The sequence below is a fragment of the Peromyscus eremicus genome, chromosome 12, assembly GCF_949786415.1.
Source record: "Peromyscus eremicus chromosome 12, PerEre_H2_v1, whole genome shotgun sequence".
Taxonomy (NCBI): domain Eukaryota; kingdom Metazoa; phylum Chordata; class Mammalia; order Rodentia; family Cricetidae; genus Peromyscus; species Peromyscus eremicus.
This window is the reverse complement of record NC_081428.1, coordinates 65,427,484-65,455,029: the sequence shown is the minus strand read 5'-3', so window position 1 is coordinate 65,455,029 and position 27,546 is coordinate 65,427,484. Positions and strand designations below refer to the sequence as shown.

The 27,546-nt window shown below is 47.1% G+C and overlaps 1 protein-coding gene and 1 long non-coding RNA gene across 2 annotated transcripts in view; one reads left to right on the top strand and one right to left on the bottom strand.

Annotated features, from left to right (window-relative positions):
* The window catches only part of Mb21d2 (Mab-21 domain containing 2), a 110,247-nt gene that overhangs the window by 44,613 nt on the left and 38,088 nt on the right, over positions 1–27,546 (bottom strand). The gene's annotated exons all lie outside the window — the stretch shown is intronic.
* On the top strand, positions 16,374–25,949 carry LOC131922339 (uncharacterized). Its single transcript, XR_009382250.1, has 3 exons — positions 16,374–16,730; positions 25,164–25,302; positions 25,571–25,949. It is a non-coding gene; the product is annotated as an uncharacterized LOC131922339 (long non-coding RNA).

Below are 27,546 nucleotides of genomic sequence, written 5' to 3'. Positions count from 1 at the left end.
TCCGGAGTGCAGGCTTGGAAGCAGCCATGGCCACCCTCCATGCACCAGGAACTTCCTGAAACCCACAAGTGTTTATGTACTGAGTCCTCCAGAACCAACATGGGTCCCAGTCCCTACCCTCCCAGCTCCCGTACCCATTCCTCTCCACCCACACCATTTTACCTGCTGATTATGAAATATGCTATTACTGCCCCGGTTTTGATTTCTGCTCAACTTTATCCTTGCTACTTCCTCCTTGCCCAGAAAGCTACCCCGAAAGAGCCAACCCTAACGGACATGGCCAGACCCTCTCACTGACTTTGTCCCTGCCTCTATGATGGGGCCTCACATAGCACCCATCAAATTTATTCTTACCTTCAAAGTTTCTGGAGATCTGAAGAGAATGCTCTTGGTTTCCGTTGTCCCAAACCTTAGTTGGAGAGCCTGTGATTTATTCTTCCTAGCTCACTACCCTGCTTTGGTAGGGTGGCTCTCCCCACCGTGGCTGTTTCCGGTGCTGAGTGCCCTCCCCTGAGTCCTACCCCAGGCTCCCAGTGCCTCCTCCAATGCAGTCCCTAGAGTCACTACCACAGGTTGATGAGTCTATCAGCAGATACATCTCATGGTGCCAAAGTTCAGAGGGCACAGTGCATCATCTGCACTTTTTTTGGTTTTTCGAGACAGGGTTTCTCCGTGTAGTTTTGGTGCCTGTCCTGGATCTCTCGTTCTGCAGACCAGGCTGGCCTCAAACTCACAGAGATCCGCCTGGCTCTGCCTCCCGAGTGCTGGGATTAAAGGTGTGTGCTACCAGCCGGGCGGTGGTGGCGCACGCCTTTAATCCCAGCACTCGGGAGGCAGAGCCAGGCGGATCTCTGTGAGTTCGAGGCCAGCCTGGACTACCAAGTGAGTTCCAGGAAAGGCGCAAAGCTACACAGAAAAACCCTGTCTCGAAAAACCAAAAAAAAAAAAAAAAAAAAAAAAAAGGTGTGTGCTACCACCGCCCGGCTATCATCTGCACTTTTGTCTACAAGCACAGCTGCCCACAGAGCCAGTGAGAACCCCCTAGAGAGCAGGTGGGTGCACGAGACATTTCTGCGACCCAGTACCCAGATTCAGTGGGCAGGGAATCCAGTGGGAGATGAAATGCCTTGGTATACCCTGCCAGTGAGTGACTTTTCTCCATGGGCCCTCAAGCTCATGCCAGACTCTTCCTTCACAGACAGCCCATGTTTTATCCAAGAAAAGGAAACTGGAAACAACACAGTAGCCCTTTGATGTGAAGGCAACAGTCCCTGTCCAGACTCCCATCTCTCAGCCAGGGTTGGCAGCCTTTTTGCCTCCTTTCCCTCCAAAGGAGGCCAAGAACAAAGCTCAGGCCCCCTCACTGCCATTTGGAACGTGTGCAGCTGGTGACTAGTGGCCTCTTAAACAACACTGATCCTCTACCCATGACAGATCACTAAGTGAACTTGAGTCAAATGTAAAAGAAACATGTCTGTTTCCTTGGGAAACTCAGAAGTCTCATACTAAGTGGTGGAAGAAAAAAAAAACTAATAAAGAGTAAAGAGAGGATTATCAGGTGACTAGCACATGTTCTTCTCATGAATAATCTGCTAAATATGGGTTTTTTTCCTCTGAGTAATTAAGAGTTGGAGTAAAGCAACTTAAACCACCCCCATCAGTTACACTCAGGAGAACAATGTGCACCCCAAACCCAGACAACTGCCTCAACATCCTGAGGCTCTCACTTACACCTCACACTAAGAGTTTTTTGCAGGAGAAGGCTTGTGACCACGCATCACTATCACCAAGTTAGACCATGTCTCCTTGCCAACCAGTACCCCTGCCTAAGCCTCACCATGAACCCCTGTCCCCAAACAGAGGACTGCAGGTGAGGAAACCCCTTGCCAATGCCTCTTAGATCCTACATGTGCCTCACCTGTTAATGACCCCCATGACCTTTTAGCATGATGCCCTTTGCCTTCCCACACAGCACTCTGAAGGGACTCCAAGGAAGGACAGACGGCAGAGACAGAAACGCCAAGTATCACCCTGGCCCCTCGTCCATACCAGAGGCTAAGAATGAGCAGCAGTCTATGAGAGCCCACAGGCATTTTGCTCTCTAGAACAATGCTTCCACTCAAATCATCCTAACATTCTGATTGGATGATCAACCCTTTAACCTGTCGGCTTTACACGCTATCATACTTGCCATATAATGCCGTGATTTATGAATGTCATAAAACTCACATAGCATCTCTTACAAATTCACATAAGCCTTCCTCCTATGCATGCATCATATATATGTAGATAACAGTAGTAACAAAGAAGTAGTAATAACACAAAACAGTATTTACTGAGTACTTGCGAAGCTTAAGGCATTTTGTATATATTATTTCAACAAACTTTCATAAAAAAAATTATCTGATATAGGCGAGTAATTTTAGTGTTTAATTTGTTTTTATATCTACATGTCTGGTCTATTCCTCCCCTTTCTTCTTTGTCCAAACTACAGATTACAATGCACAAATCCCCATCATGGGGCTACCCACTGCAATCCCTAAGCCAAATTCACAGCATCGCGTCTCCTGGAAGTGGGGGGTTTGGGGCAACTGTATTTTCTACTAGGAACATACTAATATTGTCCTAAATAAGAGAGTCATGTGGTTTCATTTAGGACTAAGCCATGTTTACAGCATGGAGTGTTCAGAGCCCAAAGCACAGGCATACACATTAGTGCCCCAGAGCACATAAAGCCAGGGGCCACCTTCCCTTCCAGCTCCTCACATCATAAACTCTGAGTCTGTGGGCTTTCTTAGGATTTCCCACCATTTTTCTCTTCTATCTGTTCCAAGCCAAAGATAAGCATACTAATTCCCACAAACATGTCACTAACCCCAGTGTGCATGGGCACACCGACTCCTACACTTCACTAACACCAGTGTGCACGGGCACATTGACTCCTATGAACACTTCAACAACGCCAGTGTGCATGGGCACACCGACTGACTCCTGGGAACATTCCATGAATATCAATTAATTTAAGATCTTTCATCAAATAATTATTCTAAGGATCGCCTGACTGACCCCAGTTGGGCAAAACTTACTACCACACTGGAGCAGAAGATGATCTGCAAACACCCAGAAACAGCTACTTCTTGAGACTTCCTGGTCTGAATCAAGGGAGCTGGAAAGGACCTACACCCTCGTTAGTCCCCACGTAATCACATGAACATCTGTCAAAGTAAGATCTGTTCTCAGAGGTCAGCACCACTTTGCTGAGCATATGTTGAAAATCAATTCATGGGCAGGTAAAGACACAGGTTCTCCAAAGAATTACCCCTGCACCCAGAACTCTAGGTGTGCCAATATCAGAGATATGTCATGCTCTGATATTGCTGTCAAACACCAGATGTGCCATACTTGGATATTGATGCCAAACAAGTATCACCGTACTCCTCCTTAAAGTCAACAGGACACAGAAGGCATGTGGGCTGGATGAGGCTGGAGCTGGGTTCACATCTGGCCCACCACTAGTACCAGACACGGTCTTGGAAATGCTGTAACTCAAGGGATTAAAAATCAACTCTCTCTCTCTCTCTCTCTCTCTCTCTCTCTCTCTCTCTCTCTCTCTCTCTGTCACAGGCCACACACACACACACACACACACACACACACACACACACACACACGAGCATTACATAAGCTGTTCTGTAGCAGCAATGTCTTCAATGCACACACAGTTACAGAGTTACAGTAAAAGAACACCATTCACCACAACATCCATAGTGGATGACGTCTTTGCAGGATCAACAACTCAATACAGCTGCCCAGACTCTTCAGAACCATAGCAACCCCCGAACCTGGCTGACAACTTACTTTAAACTGTGTATAACACCTTAAAGCTGTTTGTGCCATACTTTTCCCTGGAGAACCGGAGGTGAAATGACTTCTGGGAAACTATCTGAAAAATGTAAACAGCTGCATCCATCTTCCAGGAGGTTTAAAAACTCTAGTCAATAAGAACAGGTAAAATTAATACCCCAAAGAAAATTCAAATAAAAACTCAATTGAAGCTTAACTTGGAAATACTGCACATTCAAAACTAAAACATAATCGACCAAAATATGTTCATGTCTACAGCTGCAGCATTAACGCCGGTGGCAAGAGTGTTTACTTTCATCAGCCAAGAAGTCAGTGCTCTTCCATCTGGTCACATACCCAGCATCACACACATATTTTAAAGTTATTCAAATATTTCATTTGTGAAAACAGAGAGGTTATCCCATGTCGGCAAGTCTGGAAGCAGCGGAGTGTTAAATAACGCTACAGAACTCCTGCTTAACCCGTGAAAGTGACACTTATTTTTTTTCCTTCCAGCCTGCCAGTTAAATGCCTGCTCCTACTCCGCGTCTTAATGCATTCACACACTTCTCCAAACCCATGTGCTGACATTTTGTGAAAACACTATCTTACGAGTCCCTAATGGGGAGGGGAGCAGGATGTACAGCCACTCACGTTCAGTGCAGGACACACAGAGAAATCAACCCTCCCTCACCCGCCAGCTCTCCCTGATGTCTCCTTGACAAGGTGTGAGAGGGTGCAATGCATCCTGCTCGGGAAGAAAGACATCAACGTCTCACCCACCGCTGCACCCTGCATGCCATCACTGCAATCTGCCTGGCAAGACCAACCCACTGGTCTAACAGCAGTGGAACTGTTATGAGGGAAACCAACCAGGCCTGTTCCACAGGAGGAGTCGTCCCCCGCCTCCACCTGTTACTACTGTAAGCCTGGTCAAAAAAGACCATGGCTGGGGAGAGCCTAGGCCCTAGGGGTGCAGAAAACCAACTGTTGCCATCCTGTTCAACGCCCACGCTGTGAAACTGCCTACTAAATATTTACGTTTATACCCACAGGTTTGCGTTGCTCTCAATTCGGGTCAGAGAGGCTTCCTTTTACATTGGGGTGCAGTTACTGCAGAGGCTGATGTCTTTTCAAAGAGGCAAGTATAAGTGACTGTGCGTGCTAGCTGGGGACAGGCCATCTGTATTAACCTCTCCCCAGCCAAGGCTGGGTAACATCACTAACATCAGAGAGAGTGGATGGAGAGAATACATGTTGGTAGATCGGGAGGAGAGCTACAAAATCCTGACTTCTGGATATGCCCTGGCTATTGTACACATGGACTCACTCGGCTGGTAGTTACCTGTGCAAGATGAAGCCTGTCACAACTCCAGTGGAAATGGGAGAGGGGTGCCCAAGGCCCCACCCATGGCAGGGAAGCTACTATCAATGGGATGGTTGATGAGAGAAGGAGAACCTTTCTCCTCTGGGGACATGGTTGTTGGTAGGTTGTCCATGCCTCAGTGGATGGTTCCAAACCTGTATACATATGAGCAGCAGTAATCAGGCTCCGGGGGTGATTAATAAGAAAAACCACAAACAGGACATGAACTTGGGGCGATCATAGAGTAGGAAGCACTAAAAGCATTGGAGGGAGGTAATGGTGGGGAGATATGATCATACATTGTATAAATGTATGAAATTTTCAAAGAATAAAAACTTAATGTTTCAACCATGCTATAGTCTCCTTATAGTTTTTTCCTTTAGTCATAATGTGTATCGCATTACCCTTTTTTAAAATCACAATTTATATATGTTTATTGCTTCTTATTTTTCCCTCTCCTAGCATAACTAAGATCCAAGACAACAAAAGCTCTGCCTCTGTGTCATTCCAAGGTGTTTAAAATAATTCCTGGCACGGGGCTGGAGAGAGCTCAGTCAGTGGGGGAAGTGCTTGTGCGGCATATCCAAGGAGCTGGGTTCAATCGCCAGAATCCACATAAAAGCCAGGCACAGTGACACACACCTCTAATTCCAGCCTTGGGGAAGAGGATTGCCAACCAGTCATTTTAGCCTAATCCGTGAGATAAGGCCAGTGAGAGACCCTGTCTAGAGAAACAAAGTAACCAAGAAACAACAACCACTAATAAACAAGCAGGCCGGACCTCAGGCCTCCGTGAGAAATGATAGCCAAAGCTGTCCTCTGTCCTTCACATACATGTGTACACATATATCTACACACATACGCACACAAAGCAATAAAAATTCCTACCACAAAGCAGGCCTTTAAATGTTTGCTGAATGAGTAACTGTACTGGGACAAACAGAACTATTACATCACAGAACAACCTCCTGGACTCTGATAAAAACAGACTAGGTGTGGAGATAACCATCTTCTAGAGGCAGACATTACGCTCTATGAAAGTGCTGCGATGTCCCCCAGGTCATTAAACAGAACAACAGAGATAGAAGTAGACATGGACAGGATGTATTACAACGCAGACCGCAAGGCATTCCTCCTGTGGGCTCCCCGAATTGAGGTGCAAAGCTCTCCAACATGGCACCCACCAACCACATGGCTCAGTCACTCATGGTGTAGCTAGCATGCATATGATGAGCTGGGCGCTTTCTATGATGGGTGTGGAACTCTGCTGGATTCCAGAGAACAAAGCTGCCTGCTCTCAAGTCTACTTGCCTCATCCCACCCAGGTACATGTCTGGAAACCTTTGGCCTCGGGCACAGCCCTTCCCAGTGTTGAATCAGCTATGTATGCAACCCCGCTGAGCAGCGGGAGCCCCACCCAGCTCAACACTACTCCTGTAGCCCTATATCGACTGCTATATACAGCAATCCAAGGGTGATCAGAACGATTCAAGTACAACAGAGTACAATACCAAGGTATCTCAACCATAGGTAAAAGCTAAGGAACCCCACAGTGGTTTACCTGGGACCACTATAACTTGGATGGTCCTGGTGAGGAGTCATATTAAAATATCTTGCCCACTCTGGCTGGCGGGTTCACGGTGGTAAAGAGCACAGCCTAGAGTTAAAACCAAGCTTGTCAATCCACTGTTAGCTGTATAACCTATGTACACTTTCTCCCTCACCCCAAAAGGGTGATAATGATTGCATCTACAAAGCAGGGTACTTATGAAAACCAATGAACTTCGGGTAAATCTCACGGGACTATGAACACAGAGGACACCCCGAACACTGCTCCTGCAAGGAAAGTGTGGTCTGTTACCAGATGAACCTGGAACACCAGGCAGAGTGAATGAAGGCGCGCTCACAGAAGGCTGTGAATGGCATGAGTCACGAGTCTACTAGACAAGATGTTCAGAATAGACAGATTCTGTCTCAGGCGACTAGAGATTGCCCGTTGTTGTTGCCAAAGATTGCTGCGGGGAGAGGGGGAGGGAAGTGGGAGGGGATGCTAATAAGAACGGAGTAGTCACAGCAGTCTACAGACACTTGTGTAGACACGCTAAAACTACTGTTTGAAGCTTTGAATAAAGCAAGCAACGTTTTCAAAGGTAGTATAGGTAGTATTCTCCTATGAACTGCAGGAGGGCAGCACGCACATCTTCTCCCAGTAGGCCCTGAAGTGTCAAACAAAGCAAGACAAACTAAATGTCAAATAAATCAAGCATCCAACGAGAGATGCGGAGCCAAAGTTTTCTAGGAAATATCAACAGACTTGAACTACGGAGCAGCTCAGAGGAACGTATGGCCAGCCTGGGCAAAGTTTTATCCCCCCGGGGAATTTGGAGTAGCGCCAGGCCACACTGATTCACTGTGGCTGAGGGCAGAGGCAGATTCTGCCAACAGTGGGAAGTGATCAAAACGCAACAAGGTCAAACTAGTTCAGGGAGAGAAAAGCGGAGGAAGGGAAAACCCTCTCCCGTCTGTCTGTCTCTCCCCAAGCTCACAGTCAGGGACAGCAGCGGCTCACAGGGCATCAGTTCCAAGCAATCAACATCCCAGCTATGAATCTGAATGAACTGGGAAGGAGGGCTGTACGGGAGAGAGCCATCAGAAACAAATAGGCTCTTATTTCAAAGCAACAGTTTCTTTGCTTGGGTTGCCAGTAAAGAATTCTTAAATACACCCCAGTGCTTGGCTGCGCCATCCTTAAGAACCCAACCTATATACTTGTTCTCTGGGTCATTTTCTCAGCTGAAAATTTTAATGGGGAAATAAAACAGAGGAGGGAGAAATGAAGTAGAGTTTTCAAATAAGGAAAGCAAGTCTCTTTTGATAGTAAAGAGGAAACATTAGATTGTTCCTGCCCACATTTTCTGGACTCTGTAAGCTTTCAACACAGAAAATGTAAACCAATGAGAGCAAAGTAAAAGCCAATGCCCACTTGTCAGTAAAGGTGACATAATTGGGGGGCACAGGAGGAGTAAGAAAGCTCACAGAAAAATCCTGAAATGGTGCCTAGACTTTCCAGCATGAGCCCCTGCAGACCACTATACAACATTTCCAGCCATTTTCCTTACAGTGCCCACGGCCCCGGGTCTGCAAAGGTCTCGAAGCCTCTGGGAACTGCTCTGGGTTTGCCTGCTCTAACTTCATGACTACCTGAAAGTACAAATGCTTAAAAGTACTCCCCCGACTCCTCCAGTGCTGGAGCTGGGGGGTAGGGGACAAGTGCTCCAGATCATCTCTGATTTCTTTTGATTGCTGCTCTTTCCCATTATCACCGGCCTGAGCACAGTCCTCTTCTCTTTGCCCTGAGACCACTGGCATCACCTTTGACTTGGTTTATCTACGGTGTATTTATTCTGGTCTCTCTTCAACCCAGGCTCAGCACTGTGAATATGCAAATAATGAACAGAGAGAGCCTAACCTCTTTAGCCTGGCCTTCAAGATCTCCACATCCACCGACCCACTTCCGGGCACTCCACACTCTCTCTACATCCCACACACCCAGCAGCATTCTGTTCTTATGATGGCGGTTAGAACTCTGGGCACTCCTGTAACAAGCACTTTTCTACACTAAGGTAGCATTCAATACGATGTGACTTTAATCATCGGACACGTCAGAGACTCACAGCAGACATAACCACATCTTGTCTGCCAGGCCTTCCCCAATGCCTATGATGGGTCAAAATAGCCATGACTGCAGTATTAGAGATACTCTGAGTGCCCCTCAATAAATGCACAAAATAGTGCAATGAGTCAATGATTCTAACACACATTTATGAGTTATTACTTTTTAATCCTCAAAATGAACTTTTAAATGAACATCTTCATTTTATAATAAGGAAACCAACATTCACACTCCTGTCTTAGAGTTAAAAAAAAAAAAAGGGCGGGGTGGGGTGGGGGTGGGGTGGGGTGGAGGGTTGCGGGGGAGACACCAGGATTAAAACTTAGATCTGTTGACTCTGGAATATACTCTTCAATATTAAAGTCTTCCCACTACTCCCCCACTCCAGCTCTATCGTGCCATTTAAAAGCCAGAAAATAATGCAGCAGAGAAGTTGTAAAGCAAGGCAAAGACCCAGAGATATGTCCTGTTCCCAGATATCCAAGCAAGTTGGTCAGGAGGCGTGTGTAACCTGAGGTGGGACAGCACCACTCCTGACATCCATCTCCACCGCTGCACACAGATCAGCGACCCCTGGACCCACGTTGTGTGTGCGCGCACGCACGCACACACACACACACACACACACACACAACCTTCAGTGGATCCTTTCATCATTCCTAGGCCCCACACTGGACTGCTAAGAGAGAAACCTGGAATCGGGAGAATCAGCTGAGGAGAGCCATGAACACACAGGCAGTTACCGTCACTGCCTTACCTGGCTGAGGTCTGCTGGGTGTTTACCTTTTCTGACAACCATCCCTCTACTCAGATGTAAGCATGAGAACTGGTTCAAAGTGAGAAATAGTTAAGCTGGGTGGGGTGGGGTGGTGGGGTGTCGGAACACAGACCAAGAATGGAGATGTTTGAGAATTCTGAGTGCTTGTGAAAAAAAAAAACTCCAACAAAATAAGACAAGAGTCTTGTGACCTCAGTTTCATCAAAACAGAATTTTTCTGGGGTTGTGTTTCCATGCCCCTCCAGGTGTAGCGGACAGGAGTGAGTTGACTTCAGCTGTTGTTATTCATGTGCCTCTATGGAAAAACATGGTTTTTCCACATGTGCTGGCTGGTCCTTGTGACTGAACACCTTCCTCATGTGACTCTTCTTAACCCTCAGAGTATAAATTGCCTGATGCTCTGAATAAAGTTGGCTACTGCATGAGACTTCAGTTCGCCTCATTTTTAGGCGCCGCTCTCCCAGGTACATACTGCCAACTACAGCGATAAACAGTGGCGCACAACTGGAATCACAGGGCTCGAGACTGAGGTGGGGAGATGGCAAGTTCAAGGCCAGTCGCTACATAGAAATGGGGGTGGGGTGGGGCGGGTTATTATTACCATTGTAGCACATACCCCAGTCATAACGATGATAACAGATCATATACTGTAAACAGACAAGAAAATGAAGTGCGAGAATTGATTTCTTTGCAGCCGCCATGACTTAAGGGAAGAAGAGGGAAAAGCCAAGGGCAGCCTGAATGACTGGATCAGGAAAGCTCACTGACGCCCTAAACGTCTAATCAAAAGGAGCCGCCTTTGCAATATAAACTGAGAGGCCTGCTCAAAGAGAAGCAATTTAAGGTCCAAATGGAAGAGCCTCAGCAATCTCTGGGAGAAGAGAGACTTTGAAATGATGTCATGTGGGAACAAAGAACAAAGCATTTTTATCTGAGTCCCAGACAATTAGATGAACCTGCCAATTCTATGGGCAAGATGGGCTTTCCAGGGCCACCATCAAGTTGGGGAACATTCAGTCAGACAGACAGAACTCATTAGGTGCCAGAGGAGAAGTCACTACAGATTTCGGAACAGGTGTCTCCAACCCAAGCCAAGAGGAGCCCGTGGCTGCCCAGAGCTGCTGAAGACCCAAAGGGAAAACACTCTTTAATTAACCCTTCCAGTGTGGCCCTTCTGCCTAGCTTCTGGCCTTGGTCCCGCCCACAGGCATCACCTGAGTACAGGTGCATAACCTACGGCATTAATGAAAGACCACAGAGGAGGAAAATCCTCTTGCTGCTAGTCAGGAAGATCGATGGCCCATCCTGACTTCTCTCATCCCAACGCAGAAATTCCTCTTCATCTGTCACTCAACCAGGAAGGCAGGGGGTGGGGGAGGGGGGGTGGGATGGGGGTGCGGGGAGGACGACCTGGGACCGGGACATCCTATGGGGAATTCGGTTCTTCCAGCAACAGATCTTAGCAAAATCTTGCAAAGTAAGGTTTGTAAAGCTGTAAAATCATGTAAAACATAGGGCTGGTATGTTCTAAGGCAGAGGCCAGAGAAAGCACAAGGAAAGGTGTTATGGAATAATCTTTCTGAACACTGTGAAGCTGTGTCTTTGCCAAGGCGCCTTCTGATTGGTTTAATAAAGAGCTGACTGGCCAGTAGCCAGGCAGGAGGTATAGATGGGTCAGACAGAGAGACACAGGACACTGGGAGGAAGAACGGAGGAGTCTCAGGAGCCCTGGGAGATGGGGGGAGGGGAGCAAGATGAACGTGCTGTGTTGAAAGAAGGTACCACCACATGGCAGAGGGTAGATAAGAAATACAGGTTAGTTTAAAATGTAGGAGTTAGCTAGTAACCAGCCTGAGCTATTGGCCAAGCATTTATAAATAATAAGTCTCTGAATGGTTATTTGGGAGCAGCTTCCAGGACAGAAAGAAACTCCGTCTACAGAAAGCAGGTAAAGGAGAAGAGCCTTCTCCTGCACTTCAGGACACCAAAGCCAGCCCCAGGGCATCAGCACCATGCAAATGTCCTTCCCCTCATAACTGTTCTCCAGGTTACAGTCTCCTACCTTAAAGGTACCAAATCAAACTGAGTATTATAAGTCCTATCTCAGTCCTGGGCAAGGGGGGGGGGGGGGGTAGATCCAACACCATGTACACACAAAGCCCTCACAAATCACACCATGCCTGCGGCATCCTGAGAGCCTCCTGAACTCAGAATTCACTATCTCCCCAGGATTTCCACCACCTAACATACAACCTATCTTGCTTTCTAGGCACCAAGACAAATGCTGGAGGGAGAGGCAAGGATGTAGTTAGGAGTCAATTAGCCCTAAACAGTCCTCCACGGTAACTTATCAAAGCAACAAGGAGGTTCCCAGGCCTGTCTTGCTGCTGCTGACAATCGGCTTGGAGATTTTTCTCCAGGGATGTTGAGTGCAGAAAATACACCTGTATTTTCTATTTATAGTGTACAGAGCCCGAGTCCACACAGAGGAACAATCTGTGAGCTAGAACCATCAGAGCAGACTTCCTAGCTGAGGTGGACACATTAGAATACACATGCAGGGGTCACAGCAGGGACAGCCTTTTGGAGTCCTTCATAAAACCCCTCATTTAAGGTCAAGTTAAACATAAAGAGGGTGCTCTGAGGGCCTATAATCTCCACAGACAAAGCACGTCAGCAGACCCCAGCACCTTCACCCCAAAGAACACAGTCCCAGAGGGATCCTGGATCCATCCTTGAGCAACACTATCCAGTTGAAAATAAATCCAGTTTCTCCACACCGGGAACAGCAGTAAAACAAGCCTGGACGACAAAATTCACTCCTCAAATACAAATTAAACACTGAGAAAAACCACAAGCCAGCCCCCTCAGAGGCCAGCCTGATTACAGTTACAACACGTTCCCTGCTCTACCATCTGACATCCTGCATGTGTACACACACACACACACACACACACACACACACACACACACACACACACGGCCAAAGCACAGAGCTCCATGCACATCAGGACCTGGAGGAAAAAGGTTGGTGGAAAGAATGAATAAAAGGGGAAACCAGAGAAAGTTTCCAGAAGACATCTGTCCTTAAATGATGAATGGTATTCAAGAAAAAGATACAGATGAGAGGTGGGGCCTAAATGAGACATCAGAGAGGGAGGGGAGAATGTGGGAAAAAAATTTAGGGGCTAGAAAACACTAGTGAAGGACGGCTTGCAATAAGACGTTTAAATGAGACTAACGCAGAAAATGCAGGATGGAGCCTGAAACTTCTGTAGACTCTGGGGACCCTGGACTGCATTAGTGGGGGTGGAGGACCATCACAGATTGTGGAGAACCAAGCTGGGGATCCCCTAATCTACAGAGAGCGATTCTGCTAGAGGTTGGGTGATTCCTGGAAGCCAGTGAATGGGGCTGTTCCTCCCAAGCTGTTCCTCCCACAGCACAGGGGTTCTCCGAGCCAAACCCCGCCTCTCTTGGCTCTCTTGGCTCTGCCTTGACCTGCCCTGAAAGGGCAGCAGGGGCTCCCCAGCACAGCAAACCAGTATTTTCCACCTCAGGTTCGGGCATGCCACCAACCTCTGGACAGAAACTCACCCTGATGCAGAAGGCTTTCCTTTTTCTTAAAGTCATTTTATTTACATTTTTTTTTAATATTGCAAAGAGTGATCTAGGAAACAAATATATTAAAAAAAAAAAAGAAAAAAAAAGAAAAGCCATCACTATACATAACAAATAAAGGCCCAAGGTTACTGATTGTGGCAATTTAGGAACTCTGGCACGGGGTGTCTCTCCAGTTCACAGAAATTGAGAGAAAACGTAGTCCACACGGCATATGAAATGCAGATAGCATGATTTCAGCATGCAGACAGTTGCTGACTGCACTGCTAGGCCTTTTAACCTGCCCAGGAGCCAGCTCAGGAAGCACCACCCAGCAGAAGTGGGGGGACAGGACCAAGTTTGGGGAGAAAGGAAAGGATGGGGCCATCTATCCACTCACATCCCTCTGTTGGAGGGCAGCGGAGTCTCCCAGGCAACCCAGATACGTCTGAAATAAATCCACAGACATGACAGAGGGACTCAATCAATATTCTAGTGAGAAAGACTGAAAATGCCAATTCCACTTCTTTCTCTTCCTTTATTCGGTTAACAAAAGCAGACTGGTAAATAAATGGCGGACGCTAATGATTTCTAAAGTGCTAAATGGTTCAGAGAAAAGAGTATTGGGGCAGACGCCAAAAGGCGGAATGTAGTTCCTACTTTGGGTGGGCACACAAGCACTCAGCTTCCCCTCTGTAATGGACCTTAGCAGCCACCACACGGACATTCCACTTCAGGGCTCTACCTCCATGCACCTGTTAACCGCATTTTGTAGATTTATTTGTCGCAAGTCGTAAGCAGGCCAGAAGTTCCTGAGCTTGGAGGAAACCATACTCCAGGTGAACTGGAACTGGAAATCCCGTGAGGAGGCGCGAAGTGGCCTCTTCAGAAACACGAGGTTCTCTCCCCTCCCCCTCCAAAGAATAAGATTGTTATTTCATATTCATGCTGACTGGAGTGATGGAAACAGCAGGGAGGCTTAAGCCTAAGACTGTAGAGAGCACGTGAAGTCCTAAGTGAATATGCATTGTTTGATATTAGCTGGCCATGTCAAAGACCGAGGCCCCAAGTCCATGGGAAACTGGTAAAGCGCCCCCGATCTGGACCTGGCTTGGAATTGGCAAAGCCTTCCTCTGGTCCAAGTGCAAATATTGATAGTGCATACAACTACAAGTGTTTAGAAATGATTGATCAGTGTGTGCAGGACTAGAAACTTCGGCTGCCGACTCCCAGATGTTTATACCCGAGACTGCTGCTTACAGAGACCAGCTAACTCCTCCCTGCCCTGCACAGAGTAAGCTCGCTGAGGTTCTGGGTTGCTGCACAGTTGAAGCCACTCCATCAGAATGTGTACAACCCACCTGACCGCAGGTTTCCTGAGCACATGTCTGTCCTTTCCTCAGACCCTAGACACACCAGTCAAATTTCTAGACACAAGTCCTGCATGATACAGTATAAGATTTTTTTTTTAATTTTTCAAAAATTTTCCCAAAGCTGCTGTTTAGTTATATAATTTGCCTCTGAGAAAGCATCCCTAGAAATGCTTCTCAAAGATTAAGTAGCTGTTTGGAGAAAATAATAAAGAGTTAAGGAGTCCAGCTTCAAGATAGTACAGTGGTTGAGTTATGTCCAGCAACAAGGTTGCATCCCAGCCCTAGCCCTCTCCATCCCCTCCCATCTGTAAGTGTGATATTCTTTGCAAACAATCTTCATAGAAATGATCAAGCTGCAAAGAACTGATAAAAGTTAAAAGAGTTTTAAAAAAATCAAAAAGGAAAGAAAGACATGATCAAGGTAAGATGCAGGCATACTAAACTAAGGAAGGCTGAAAATTCAATGACTTGCAATAAAAGGGGGGGGGGTTGTACACAGAGGGAAGCTGCTAATCTGGTCCATTGGGAACGCTACCACAAAATACACAACCACAAAATGCTTCATAAACACACATGCACTGCTTACAGCTTGGAGGCCGGACAGTCCAGTACCAAGGCGTTGGCAGATTTGTGAGAGCAGCCTGGGAAGGGCGAGCTGCCTCAAATCAGTGCCTTTTTGCTGGATTTCTACATAATGGGAGGTAAAACAGGTCCCCTATGGCCCCTCTTATACGGACTCTCATTCCACTCACAAAAAATGGAGTCTCATGACCCAGACACCACCAAAGTGACTCTTTAAGATGCACTGGGTTTGAGATTTCAACATAAGACCATAGAAGATGCAGCCAGCAACACTGAGATCACACAAAGTCCACGTGAGGATGGAGGAAAGGCTGAAGAGGCACAACTGTGAGGTAAGGACTGCCACGGGCTGCCACGGACTGCCTGTGACCAGGCCAGAAAAGGGAGCAACCAGTCTTGTCTGAGGTCTTCAGAAGAAGGAAGCTTGCCATTTCTTGACTTCAGTCTTCTAGATTCCAAACCCGTGAGAAAAAGAGCACATTGGTGATTCCAGAATTCCAGCAGCTGAGGGGAACGAACGCACATTCATGCGTGGACTGCCAAAAGTCTTCTGAGCAGGAACGAGGGGGCACAAACACTAATCCTGAATCAGAGGTAAAGTTAGAAAGTGGTTTAGTTTTTTTTACCTTTTTAATTTGTTCATAGCGTCAGGAAACATTCACTGGGTGCTAAATACTTTCAAAAGTTGTGCTAGGCCCTAAGGAGGCAAGAATAAGGAGGACATAGTTTCTGTATGTCATGGCCCCACCAAAAAGCCCTGGATTAAAATTTTAATCCTAATGGTGATTGTATTAGGAGCCTCAGGAAGGAGCCTTCATGGAGGGATTAGTGCCTAAACAAGCGAGACAGAGAGAGTACTCTTAAGGTACTCTCCCTTAAGGCACTCTCCCTTAAGGCATGAAAGAACGCAGCAAAAATGGTCACCATTGAGCCAGGAAATGGGCCTTCACCTGACATGAAATCCCCTGGTGCCCTGACCTTGGATCTCTCAGCCCCCAGAACTGTGAGATATAAATATCTGTTGTCTAGCCTCCCCACCCCAACCCCTGGTGTGAGAGTTGGCAGCTGTGAGAGCTCTTAAAATGCCATTATATAACCTCTCCCCTACGGCGTTCCCAGCCTTCCAGAGCATTCTCACACGTGGCTGGCTTTCATTCCCATAGCAACTGAGGCAGCAGTGCAGAGTCGAGGGGGCTGAAAGGAAACCCAGAGGTTACAAGAAGTCAGCAAGCAGCTCAGGCCAAGGTTCACTCTCCGGAACCCAGGCTGCCAACACCCTCCCCCTCCAGAGTTCTGGAGTTTCGCTTGAAACACAGAATACAAGGGTTTCTAGGAACGCGTTCAACAGAAGCAAATACAATGCATCCCAGTTCCGGGGACGAAGGTTCTACTGGACGGAGAAAAAGAGCGGGAGCTGCCTGCCTTCCCCTAAGGAGCATGTGTGAAGGACCAAGACAGCTTCACCCCACGCGCTGGACTCCCGACTTCAGGACCAAGTGAGAACGGAAGCTGGAGGTATACATAGGTGTGATGGAGCTCAGAGAGCAAATATGGCCTACGAGTCTGTTCTGCACGGCACCCACCCATCCTTCTAGCCATCCCATCATTCCTCTTGGCTTAGTGTATGGCTGTCCAGTTCTGCCACCTTTAGGAAGTTACTGATACAAACAGTGATGAGATCAATTTGGAGTATGACCCTTGGGTACCGATGGACTTTTCCTCAAATATCATAATTAAGCTAACTGTTCGTGTCTGAAGCTCAAATAATCAGATCTTTAAAAGCCACTTCAGCAGTTAGAAAGACGGCTCAGCCTACTGCAGAGGACTCTTGATGGTTCAAAGCCACGGTAAGCCCAATTCCAGAGGATCCCATGCCTTGACCCACAGTCACCTGAACTTAAAGTCATTCAGGCACATCATATACATACAACATAAATAAATAAATCTCTCTTGAAGAGACACACGGGAGGCGGGAGATGAACAAACAACAGGGCTGAGAAGATAAGCAGCAGTTAAGAGCACCTGCTGCTCTCGCAAAAGACCCAAATCAGTTCCCAGCATCTACATTGGGTGGCTCACAACCACCTGTAACTCAGGCTCCAGGTAATCTGATGCCCTCTTCTGGCCTTTTCAGGTTCCTGTACTCATGATCACATACTCATACAATTACACACACACACACACACACACACACACACACACACACACTAAAAGTAAATCTTAAAACTGAAAGGAACTGTGGAACCAAGTGCGACAGCACGTGCTTCTACTTACAGCAAAGGAGACCAAGGTACAAGGGGCATGAGTTCATAACCAGCCCAGGCTACATATAGAGCAAGAGCTTGTATCCAAATAAGACAACGGCAAATTCTTTTTAAATTTTTTAATTGTTGTTATTTTTATATGGGTGTTTTACCTGAATGTATATCTAGGCACCACATGCATGCCTAGTACCCAGAGATGCCAAAAGAGTGCATCAGATCCCCTAGAGCAAAATTTACAGTGTTTTGAAACACCATGTGGGTGCTGGGAATTGAACCTGGGTCCTCTGAAAGAGCAACAAGTACTTTTAACCACTAGCCATCTCTCCAGCCCCAACTGCAAACTAAATATACTAAAACTGCAATGTACAAGTGTAAGTAAGAACCACCTTCTATTGCAAATGGACTGGAGAGATGGCTCATTAGGAGCTCTTACTGCTCTTGCAGAAGACCCAGGTTCAGTTCCCAGCACCCACGTTAGGCAGTTCACATCTGTAATTCCAGTTTCAGGGCATCTGGCACCCTCTTCTGGTCTCCACAGGCACCTGCATGAGTGTGGTACACATAAACACACATAGACATACACAAATACACACAACTAAAAATATATACTTTTTTAAAAACTGAAAACATTATTAGCAGTCTGTTCAATTTGCTAGAATTGAAAAAACAAAAAACAAAAAAAAAAAAACCCAAGGAATAATCCCTCTATCTCTGATTAAGAAGAGAATTGGCGCAATAAATCTCTCCCCTGAACCTGGCTGATTCCTTTTGCCAGATCTTCTATGGTAAAAGCACAGCACTTCTTGGCATGCATGCACACATGAGCACACACAAGCACATTTAACTCTAAATTATAGAGTAATTTCTTTTTTCCAGGTGGCCAGGCCATCAATGAATTCTCGATTAACTAAATTGTTTTGCCTGTCCATGAAGACGGCTTGTTTTTTTTGAGGCATGGTCACGTGAAACATAGGCTAGAAAAACAATCTGTTCTAGTGCCAGGCATTAGGTAACTCGGGAGAGAAGCGAGCCGTTATCTCTGGAAGAGTTAATTGGCCTGCTGCATGGCTGTGCTCCCTGACTACCTCTTACCTCCTGCACCAGACACTCAGAAACAGATATCAAGTCCCATGTGAAAAAGGGCTGCACATTCTCCTTCCTCCCAGAAGGGAGAGGAAATGAAGAGAGAATGGAGAGGGCTGCTCCGCTTCTCCCTGCCTTTCGTGCACAGATGGCCCAAAGCCTCAGGTTGGAGGAAGGTAATAAACCCAGGAAACACCCCATAACAGGTTACAAAATGACTGACTTTCAAACATGGCCTCATGACCAGTGGAAGGAGCCTGGAGTAAGAGAAGACAGACAGTTCAGGCAACAGACAGCAGATCTATGCCTTTCTCCAAATACAGATACACCAAATCCAATGGAAACAGTCTCTCTCTGCTGGTGACCAGCCCTGTGAAGCCCCACTAGCCTGAGGCTGATACACAACAGCCCCCCTCCACACTGACAGGCAGCATTTTGTCACGACCTAACTAATCTGAGCAAACAGGTCACTCTGGCTCATCCGCTGGGGTGGGGCTCAGGGTGCAGAACAGTGTTGTTTTCATTTTATCCCTGAAAGTGGGGGAGGGGTGCTCCAAAACACTGGATCAACAGCTGCTCTGGCTGAAGGGCCTTAGGTTCTAATCAGTGAACAGATTTAGATGACCAGATAACTGTGGCAGATCACAGACTGTCTGAGAACACTCCCTTCAAGGGCAGAGGCCAAGTTCTCTGCGCTCTGGGACCAGAGTAGGTAGGCTCTGTGACTGCCTGAGGGACAGAGTAATGTGGGGGTTTCGTTTGGCTGGTTCCCAGGCTCCAGACTCAAGAAACTGGCAGATTCTATTTACCTCTCAGAGAGCCTACATGCTAGACATAGAAATTCTGAACTAGGCTGCTGTGCTGTAAGAGAGGCCAAGGCAAGGGTGGAAAGGAAGGAGATTGGAACCCTGGAGGACAGAGATCACTAGGTCATGAGCTGGATTTTAGGCAGTAACTCCACCGGGATTTGATATATTCAAGGCCTTTGTTATTATTTCAACCTTAAACGGCCAAAGTCATATATGTTGATAGTTGGGTCCCCAGCTGCTGATACTAGTTGGATATGTGAGAAAACTCTGAGAGGTGGAGTCTACTGGGAAGTGGAAGGAAGGTGGGTCATAAGAGCACGCCTCTCCCTGTAAGAGCTCCCAGAATCCCAGATGCTATAGCTCCCTCCTCCCTCTCTCCCTTCACATCTGTCTCTACTTCTGTATACCTCCAAGCTGCCAAGCCCCTTCTCCCACCATGTGCTTCTGGCATGATGCTGCCCACAGCAATGGGGACATGTGACCACAGACTGGCACCTCTATGAAAATGAGCAGGACTTGGCTCCTTGGTCTCAGGGATTCCGCCACTGCAGCAGAACTCTGAGTACCACACCCTTCTAGCCCCAACAACTCTCCTCCTGTGATCTCCTGCCTCTCTGTGGCTCCCCACCTCTTAGCCCACCCTCACTCGGGCAGCCAAGTTCTGAAGTTTAGCGAGGCTGGACACATGGTTTTCACTGCTGAGCTCTTCAGGATCGACCTTTCCTTTGGACTTGAAGCAGGCAAGAGGCAGCTGGAGCAGACAAAGAAAAATCTCTGAAAAGGGATTCAAAGCAATGTGCACAAACCCAGGAAAGGATGGAAATGGAGGACCAGGGTCTCACCTGACTTGTCTGAACAAGTCAGCTCTCTACCCATGAGATTTCAGTGGCAAGAAACCAATACACTCCTGGTGTTTGTGTTGGGATTTCTAGAAATGTGCTGCTCCTAAAACTAATTGCCAGTTAATGGAAAGGAGTGATCAGGATTCCTTGTTTGTTTTTTTCCTACTCCTAATTAATTAATCATCTGTAGAAAAGAATCACGGGAGAGGGCGGTAGACACAATGTGAAAATACATTATGGCCTGACTTTCTGGTCTTTAAGATGGAAAGGCTGTTCCGTGCTGTGTCTATGGAAGCAACACATGTGAGGCTTATCAGTGCAACTCCCTCATGCTGCTCCCAGCCACAGGGAACACAGGAGGAAGCTGATGCAGCAGAGTGGCTGTGAATGGCTAGATAAGCAAACTGCTACCCGAGCATCACCGTGACTAGACGGAACCATTGATGGAACCAATGAAATGCATGTGAGGACAATGCCACTCACTGAAACTATATCCGTGAAATAAAACACCAAGTGGTTGCACACTCACTGTGGAAACGCACACATCACATTTCGGGATGAGATAGGAGTGAGAAATGTGTTGGGACTGGGTGCTGGAGGAGCGAGACAGAGTGTAGTGAATCGGTCCAGACCTTGGAGTCGTCTCCAGCTCAGATCTCAAGCACTAAGTAACTCTATCCTCTATATCCTTAGAATGGACTCTAAGCACAACTAGTCAGAGTCCCCTAATTCATGGCTACCAGGTGCCAATCAAAGTTGGGATTCCTAACTGGGGCAAGAGAGAGTAAAGGGCTGGGTGTATAGTTCAGTACTACAGTGCTTGCCTGGCACACACACATTCTCATGGCACATGCCAGCTGCCTACACTTTCACTAGTCTTTCTGTGCTACAAGCCTGACTCGGCCTTGAACTTGGAGCTGTGTCCAGTTTCACAGGAAGGGGAGGTGCCTGCAACAGAGGCCATCAGCGAGCCTATTAAAGCCTGAACAGAAGACACCAGCCATGACGCTGGCATTAAAGAGAGAGAAACCCCACTCCTCGGGCACCAGCAACACGGTCTACCACCTGCTGGAGTGAGCTATGCTAGGGATGTGAACTGCAGGAGAGCCGGGACGTTAGAGAACTTGGGGCCTTCCTATATGTCAGTATCACACAGAACAACTCTCAGAGGGAAATAAATTGTACATCTACACTGTTTGGACGGATCGTGCTAAAGAGTAAAGCCAAGGGTCCAGTGGTTCATCAGAAAGGCTATTATATTACTGGTCATTAATAATCATCCCCGAATAAATCAGACAACCAATACTGGTGCTTCGGACTGAGGACTGTAACTGTTTAAATACACAAAACTCTCAGCTCCACATAGTCACGTGAAAGGTGGAAATAATGTCTGTGAAGGCAGGGGCTGACTCCATCACTTCTGTATGCCACCAACCTTCTACCCACGCTGACAATCACCCATTATGAAAAGCTACAAATATTTTGAATATAAACACACTTTAAAATGATGGTCACTTGACAGATGAGAATAACTAGTGTAAAGGTTAAAAACAAAAACTTGTGGGGCTGGAGAGATAGTTCAGTGGTTTAAGAGCACTTGTTGCTCTTCTAGAGAACTTAGGGCCCATTCCCAGTCCCACATGGTGGCTCACAACTGTCTGTAACTCCAGTTCCAGGGGATCCAACTCCACTTCTGCCTTCCAAGGCCAACAGGCTTGCATGTGGCATACAGACATGCATACAGGCAAAACACCTATGCACATAAAATAAAAATAATTTTTTAATGAAAACCTTCATTACTGTAAAGCACATACCTCAGTTTTCAACGTCTCCCTTAAATATAAACCATATGCTAGGCACTGCATGGGGTGCTGGAAAACAAGACCATAGAACTAATGCACACATTCCTAATAACAAAATGACTATCAGATACAGACATCAGAACTAAAAGAAGAAGCCCCAACCTTACCCATGGGGCCAGGGAAGCAGACCTCAGGAATAAGGAGATGGAGGAGGCAAAGACAGTGTGTTCAAGGTGCACACTCCTGAGTAAGACAGGAGGGTCAGCTCAAGGTCATCTCAGTTACTAGTGAGCTCCATGCTAGCCTAAGCTACTACGTGAAATCCTGTCTCAAAGAAACAAAACAAACTAAGTGTAAGACAGTCAGGCTAAAGGTACACAGAGGAGTCCAGAACAGGGGAAATGAAAGGGCAGAGACTTGGTCAGTGGAGAGGTGAGCAAAGGCAAAGGCGTCCTTAGAGACTGGTTCACAGGCTGGGGCTGGAGAAACTGCTCCTCCTGCGGAGGATTGGAGTTCAGTTCTCAGGATCCATACTGGACAGCTGAAAACTGTCAGTGACTTCAGCTCAAGGAGGTCTGACTCCATCTTCTGGCCTCCGAGGGTACCCACCCAGGAGGTATACAATCACACACACACACACACACACACACACACACACACACACACACACACTAACAATTCTTTATTCTTTCAGACTTAGAGGCGTTTTCTTGCTGTTGAGAAAGAAAAGGTCTCTCTATGTAGCCTCCACCTCCTGAGTGCAGGGACTACCCGCCCAGCGGCAGATCATTTTAAGTTAATGATCATGGGAGCCATGGCATCAGAGGGCTGACACACTGGAGGCAAAACCATCCATTAGGAAAGTCACCGAAGCTAGAGAGACTCATTACTAATCAGGAACGTACCAGCAGAAGAAGCTTGTGGGTAACATTGGAAGACTCTCTCAACTGCTGGCTCCCTATGTAGCATCCCAGCCCTCCTCTACTCCCTACCAGCTCTCATCCTTTGTGAACTTCACTCCCTGGAAGCCGAAGGCTCTCTCCTCCTCAGCACTGAGACAGTGCCTTCCCAACACACCAAAGGTTATATAAAACACGGTGCCGGTCATTTTTTTGTCAACTTGACCCAAGCTAAGGTCATATGGGAAGAAGAAACCTCAATTGAGAAAAAAAACTCCTCCATCAAACTAGCCTGTAGGCAAGTCTGTGGAGCGTTTTATTGATAAATGACTGATGTGAGAAGGCCTAGTCCACTGTGCATAGTGCTACTCCTGGTCAGGTTCTGTAAGAAGGCAAGTTGAGTGAGCCATGAGGAACAAGCCTTAATCAGCCTTCTCCCACGGTCTCTGCTTCAGTTTCTGCCTCCATGTTCCTGCCTTGACTTCCCGTCCTGACTTCCATCCAGCTACAGATCATTTTTTTAAAGATTTATTTGTTTATTATGCATAGTGTTCTGCCGGTATGTATGCCTACATGCCAGAAGAGGGCACCAGATCTCATTATAGATGGCTGTGAGCCACCGTGTAGTTGCTGGGATTTGAACTCAGGACCTCGAGAAAGAGCAGTCAGTGCTCTTAACCTCTCTCTGAGCCATCTCTCCAGCCCTGCTACAGATCACTTTAAATTAATGATCATGGGAACCGTGGCAACAGATGTCTGACATACTGGAGACAAAACTATCTGTTAGGAAGGCTAACTCTCATGGAAGGTTCAAAAGACTCATTACAATCAGAAGCTTAACAGCAGAAGTTTATGGGTAATATTGGCAGACTCAATGGCTAGCTTCTAGTTGGGTCTGTGGTTGGGGGGGACAACACAACAGAATCATTAATTCTCCTGACACCCCCTCTTCAGAGTCACTGAAGCTGCTGTTTCCCCCACTAACCTTTCCATGTGGTCCATCTGTCTCTAATGGTGTCCAGAGTATCTCTACCTCCTCTGGCTTTGTTGGGTCTAGGATGCTTAACAGCCTCTGGGACAGGAGAGGTAACACGCTGGTAGTTTCTGTGCACTGTGGCCTGTGGCCATCTCTCAACCCCTTGCATTTTCTCTATTTTTTGTTTTTCTTTATTAAGTACCTCACCACATTGGAGGAGGGTTTTGCATAGGAGTGATTTACAAAGAATGGCCACATGCAATGCCCAAGCACCTATTCCTCTAATCTCTGAAGCCTAGTTTCATAGCACCTCGCATTTAGAAGAGATCCAGCTGCCTGACCATGCTGGCTGGCAGGATGGATGGATGGATGGATGGATGGATGGATGGATGGATGGATGGATGGGTGGGTGGATAGGTGGATGGATGGATGGATGGATGGATGGATGGATGGATGGATGGATGGATGGGTGGATGGGTGGGTGGATGGGTGGATGGGTGGGTGGATGGGTGGGTGGATGGGTGGATGGATGGGTGGATGGGTGGGTGGGTGGATGGATGGATGGATGGGTGGGTGGATGGGTGGGTGGATGGATGGGTGGATGGGTGGGTGGGTGGGTGGATGGATGGATGGATGGATGGATGGGTGGGTGGATGGGTGGGTGGATGGATGGATGGATGGATGGGTGGATGGGTGGGTGGATAGGTGGGTGGATGGATGGATGGGTGGATGGGTGGGTGGATAGGTGGGTGGATGGATGGATGGGTGGATGGGTGGGTGGATGGGTGGGTGGATGAATGGATGGATGGGTGGATGGGTGGGTGGATGGATGGATGGATGGATGGATGGATGGGTGGATGGATGGGTGGGTGGATGGGTGGGTGGATGGGTGGGTGGATGGATGGATGGATGGATGGATGGATGGATGGATGGATGGATGGATGAGTGGATGGATGGGTGGATGGGTGGGTGGGTGGATGGATGGGTGGATGGGTGGGTGGGTGGATGGGTGGATGGGTGGGTGGGTGGATGGGTGGGTGGGTGGATGGATAGGTGGATGGATGGGTGGGTGGATGGGTGGATGGATAATATATTTAATGAAAGAAAAACAATAGAGAAAATGCAAGAACTGGAGAGTTGGCTCAGCAATAAAAGCACTGACTGCTCTTCCGGCGAACCTGGGTTCCATTCCCAGCACCCATAGGGCAGCTTACTATGTATGGGCTTTAGCTCCAGTTCCAGAGTATCTGACGCCCTCTTTTGGCCCCTGCAGGCACTGCATGCACAATGGTACACCACAATACATGTAAGAACAATACCCATACACATTAAATAAAAAATAAATAAATCTTGTTTAAAAGGAAGTGAAAACGCAAATTAGAATTACCATATGGATGTGTCAAGAAAGGACTGTAAGTATCTAAAGCTCAAACTGCTGTTGTTGTTATAGAAAAACTGTGGGTGGGTTGTAAATTTTTAATTTTTCATTAAATTTGCTGTTTATATAGCAATCATACACAAAGAGAAAACATTTTTGTTTCACTGAAATCTGGAATGAAAATGGAAATGTAACAAATATACATTCATATACTTTATGGGTACACAAATAGAATACTAAAATAAACTTCAAGAGACAACCAAATGATTAAACATTAAAGCTGACTTTCCCTCTGTACGCAGCCATTAAAGAGTAATTAAGACTTTCCACTGAGTTAAGCAAACCACTTGCCTAACAAAGTTACCATAATCGTGTGGAAATGGGGCAGATGGAACCGAATGAGATGCAAATGGGGCACAGTCCCCACATGGATTTACGGTCTGCATTCTGTCAGCAATTCTTCCCCGGAGAAGGACATGTGGCTACATGGATCGATGTCTAATGTGTTTCCAGAGCCCATGAAGCCAGCAATAGGAGTAGAAACCCTCCTAAGAAGGAGGCTGGTGACATGGGGCCCAGTCCTGGCTCTACCAGTGAGTGGCTACGTTCCCCTACGCGAGCCATTGAACTCTACTCCCCTTTCCCTCATGGGTAAAATTAAAGAGCCCTGACAAACCACAAGCGTTCTGATGTGTGATGTTTCTACCACTGTGGCAATCAGCCCACTGGAAGGGGTGGTGTGGTATCACTCCCTGCTGCTCCCCAGGCATGGCCAGCTCAACACCTCCCTCTCCTACCGAGACCTGTTTCTTGATAACCACACTCCTCTTCTGAGGACAGGTCCACCACCTGGTCTGGGGCCCAAGAGAAACCTGGCTGCCATCCTGAGTTTCTACTTGTCCTTTACCTCCACGTTAAACATCAACTCTGCTCACTTTTGTCTTCTACTTATCGCCTGGATCTGCTCCATTTTCTCCGTAATTGTAGGCTCTTACTGTCTCTTTCCTCAACTATGGCGACACATGCCTACTGTGTGTTCCATGTACTGTACTCACCCTATTCCCAACCACAGCCTCTGCGGTGTCCCAGAAAAGCACGTCTTTTGTTGAACTCTTTGCACAGACATTGCTATCAGGATACTGCCCCATATCCCAGTCTGGTGCACAAGGCTCTTCTTGCTTCCTGTTCCTCTGTCTCACTTCCCCATGCACCCCACCATCGCCCACGGGCCTTGTGGCTTTTGAATGTGTCTTCTAAGGAGAATGTTCCTTCCTGGAGTCTCCTTACTTGATCCGGCGATGTTCTACCATTCACTGGTCATTCAGGCTCTAGTTCCCCTCTCCCTCAGGACCCAACGTTGGAGTAACTGGTTAAAAATGGCTGGAATGTCCAATGTCCTCGGCATGTTCATACGTGCGAACACTTTCATCCTTAGCTAGCAGTGGTGTGGGGGGAAGTTGTGGGAACTTTAGGGAAGAAGGCACAGCGAGTGCGGTGAGTCAATGACGAAGAGACCTTAATGGTTATTTATAGCCTGGCCATTTCTGCTTCCCGCTCTGCCGGGACGAGAGATGCAGTGGCTGCTGGCTCTCGACATGCCGGTTGCCATGGCTTCCCCACATGATGGGCTGTCCCCTCTCCAATCCTTCCTCCCTGAAGTCACTTCCGTCAGGAATTCTGTCCCTGAGGAAGAGCTCTTCTGAGTCTTCACAGCAGTTGGCATTTATTACTCAAACGGAGGGGGAAAGGTTAGTCCTCACTGATCTCCAGGATCCAGAGCAATGTCTATGGTGAATGGTCACTACTTGTTTATGGATGACACCATGAAGGGAGAGGAAGGAGAAGGGGACAAAAGGCAAGATCTTAGATACGCTCAAGACCTTATCCTACTGTGTTCCCAGGACCCTGAGGGCTGCATACGGGCTTCTGCTAGACACATTTTCCAACTTAGGAGACGAAATAAATCCCCACAGATAATCATAGCTAGTCTTTTGCATCAAGCATGATTACGTTCCAATCATTCCAGATGGTTATAAGCATCAGTAAAGGAACATCTGTAACTATCAAGGTCAAAATCTTCAAAAAAAAAAAAAAAAGGAATAAACCTTCAAAGCAAAGATAACTGATAGCCATCCTAAGATCAGAATCATTTCAAACCAGCGGCTCTTCCTGAAGAGGGCTGTGTGCATGCTCTGTAACACCTGATCCAGCATCATCTGAGGGACGACTTCATGCCACTCCCTCTTCCCTAAGCTCTGCCCCTTCCAAAGGCCCGTTC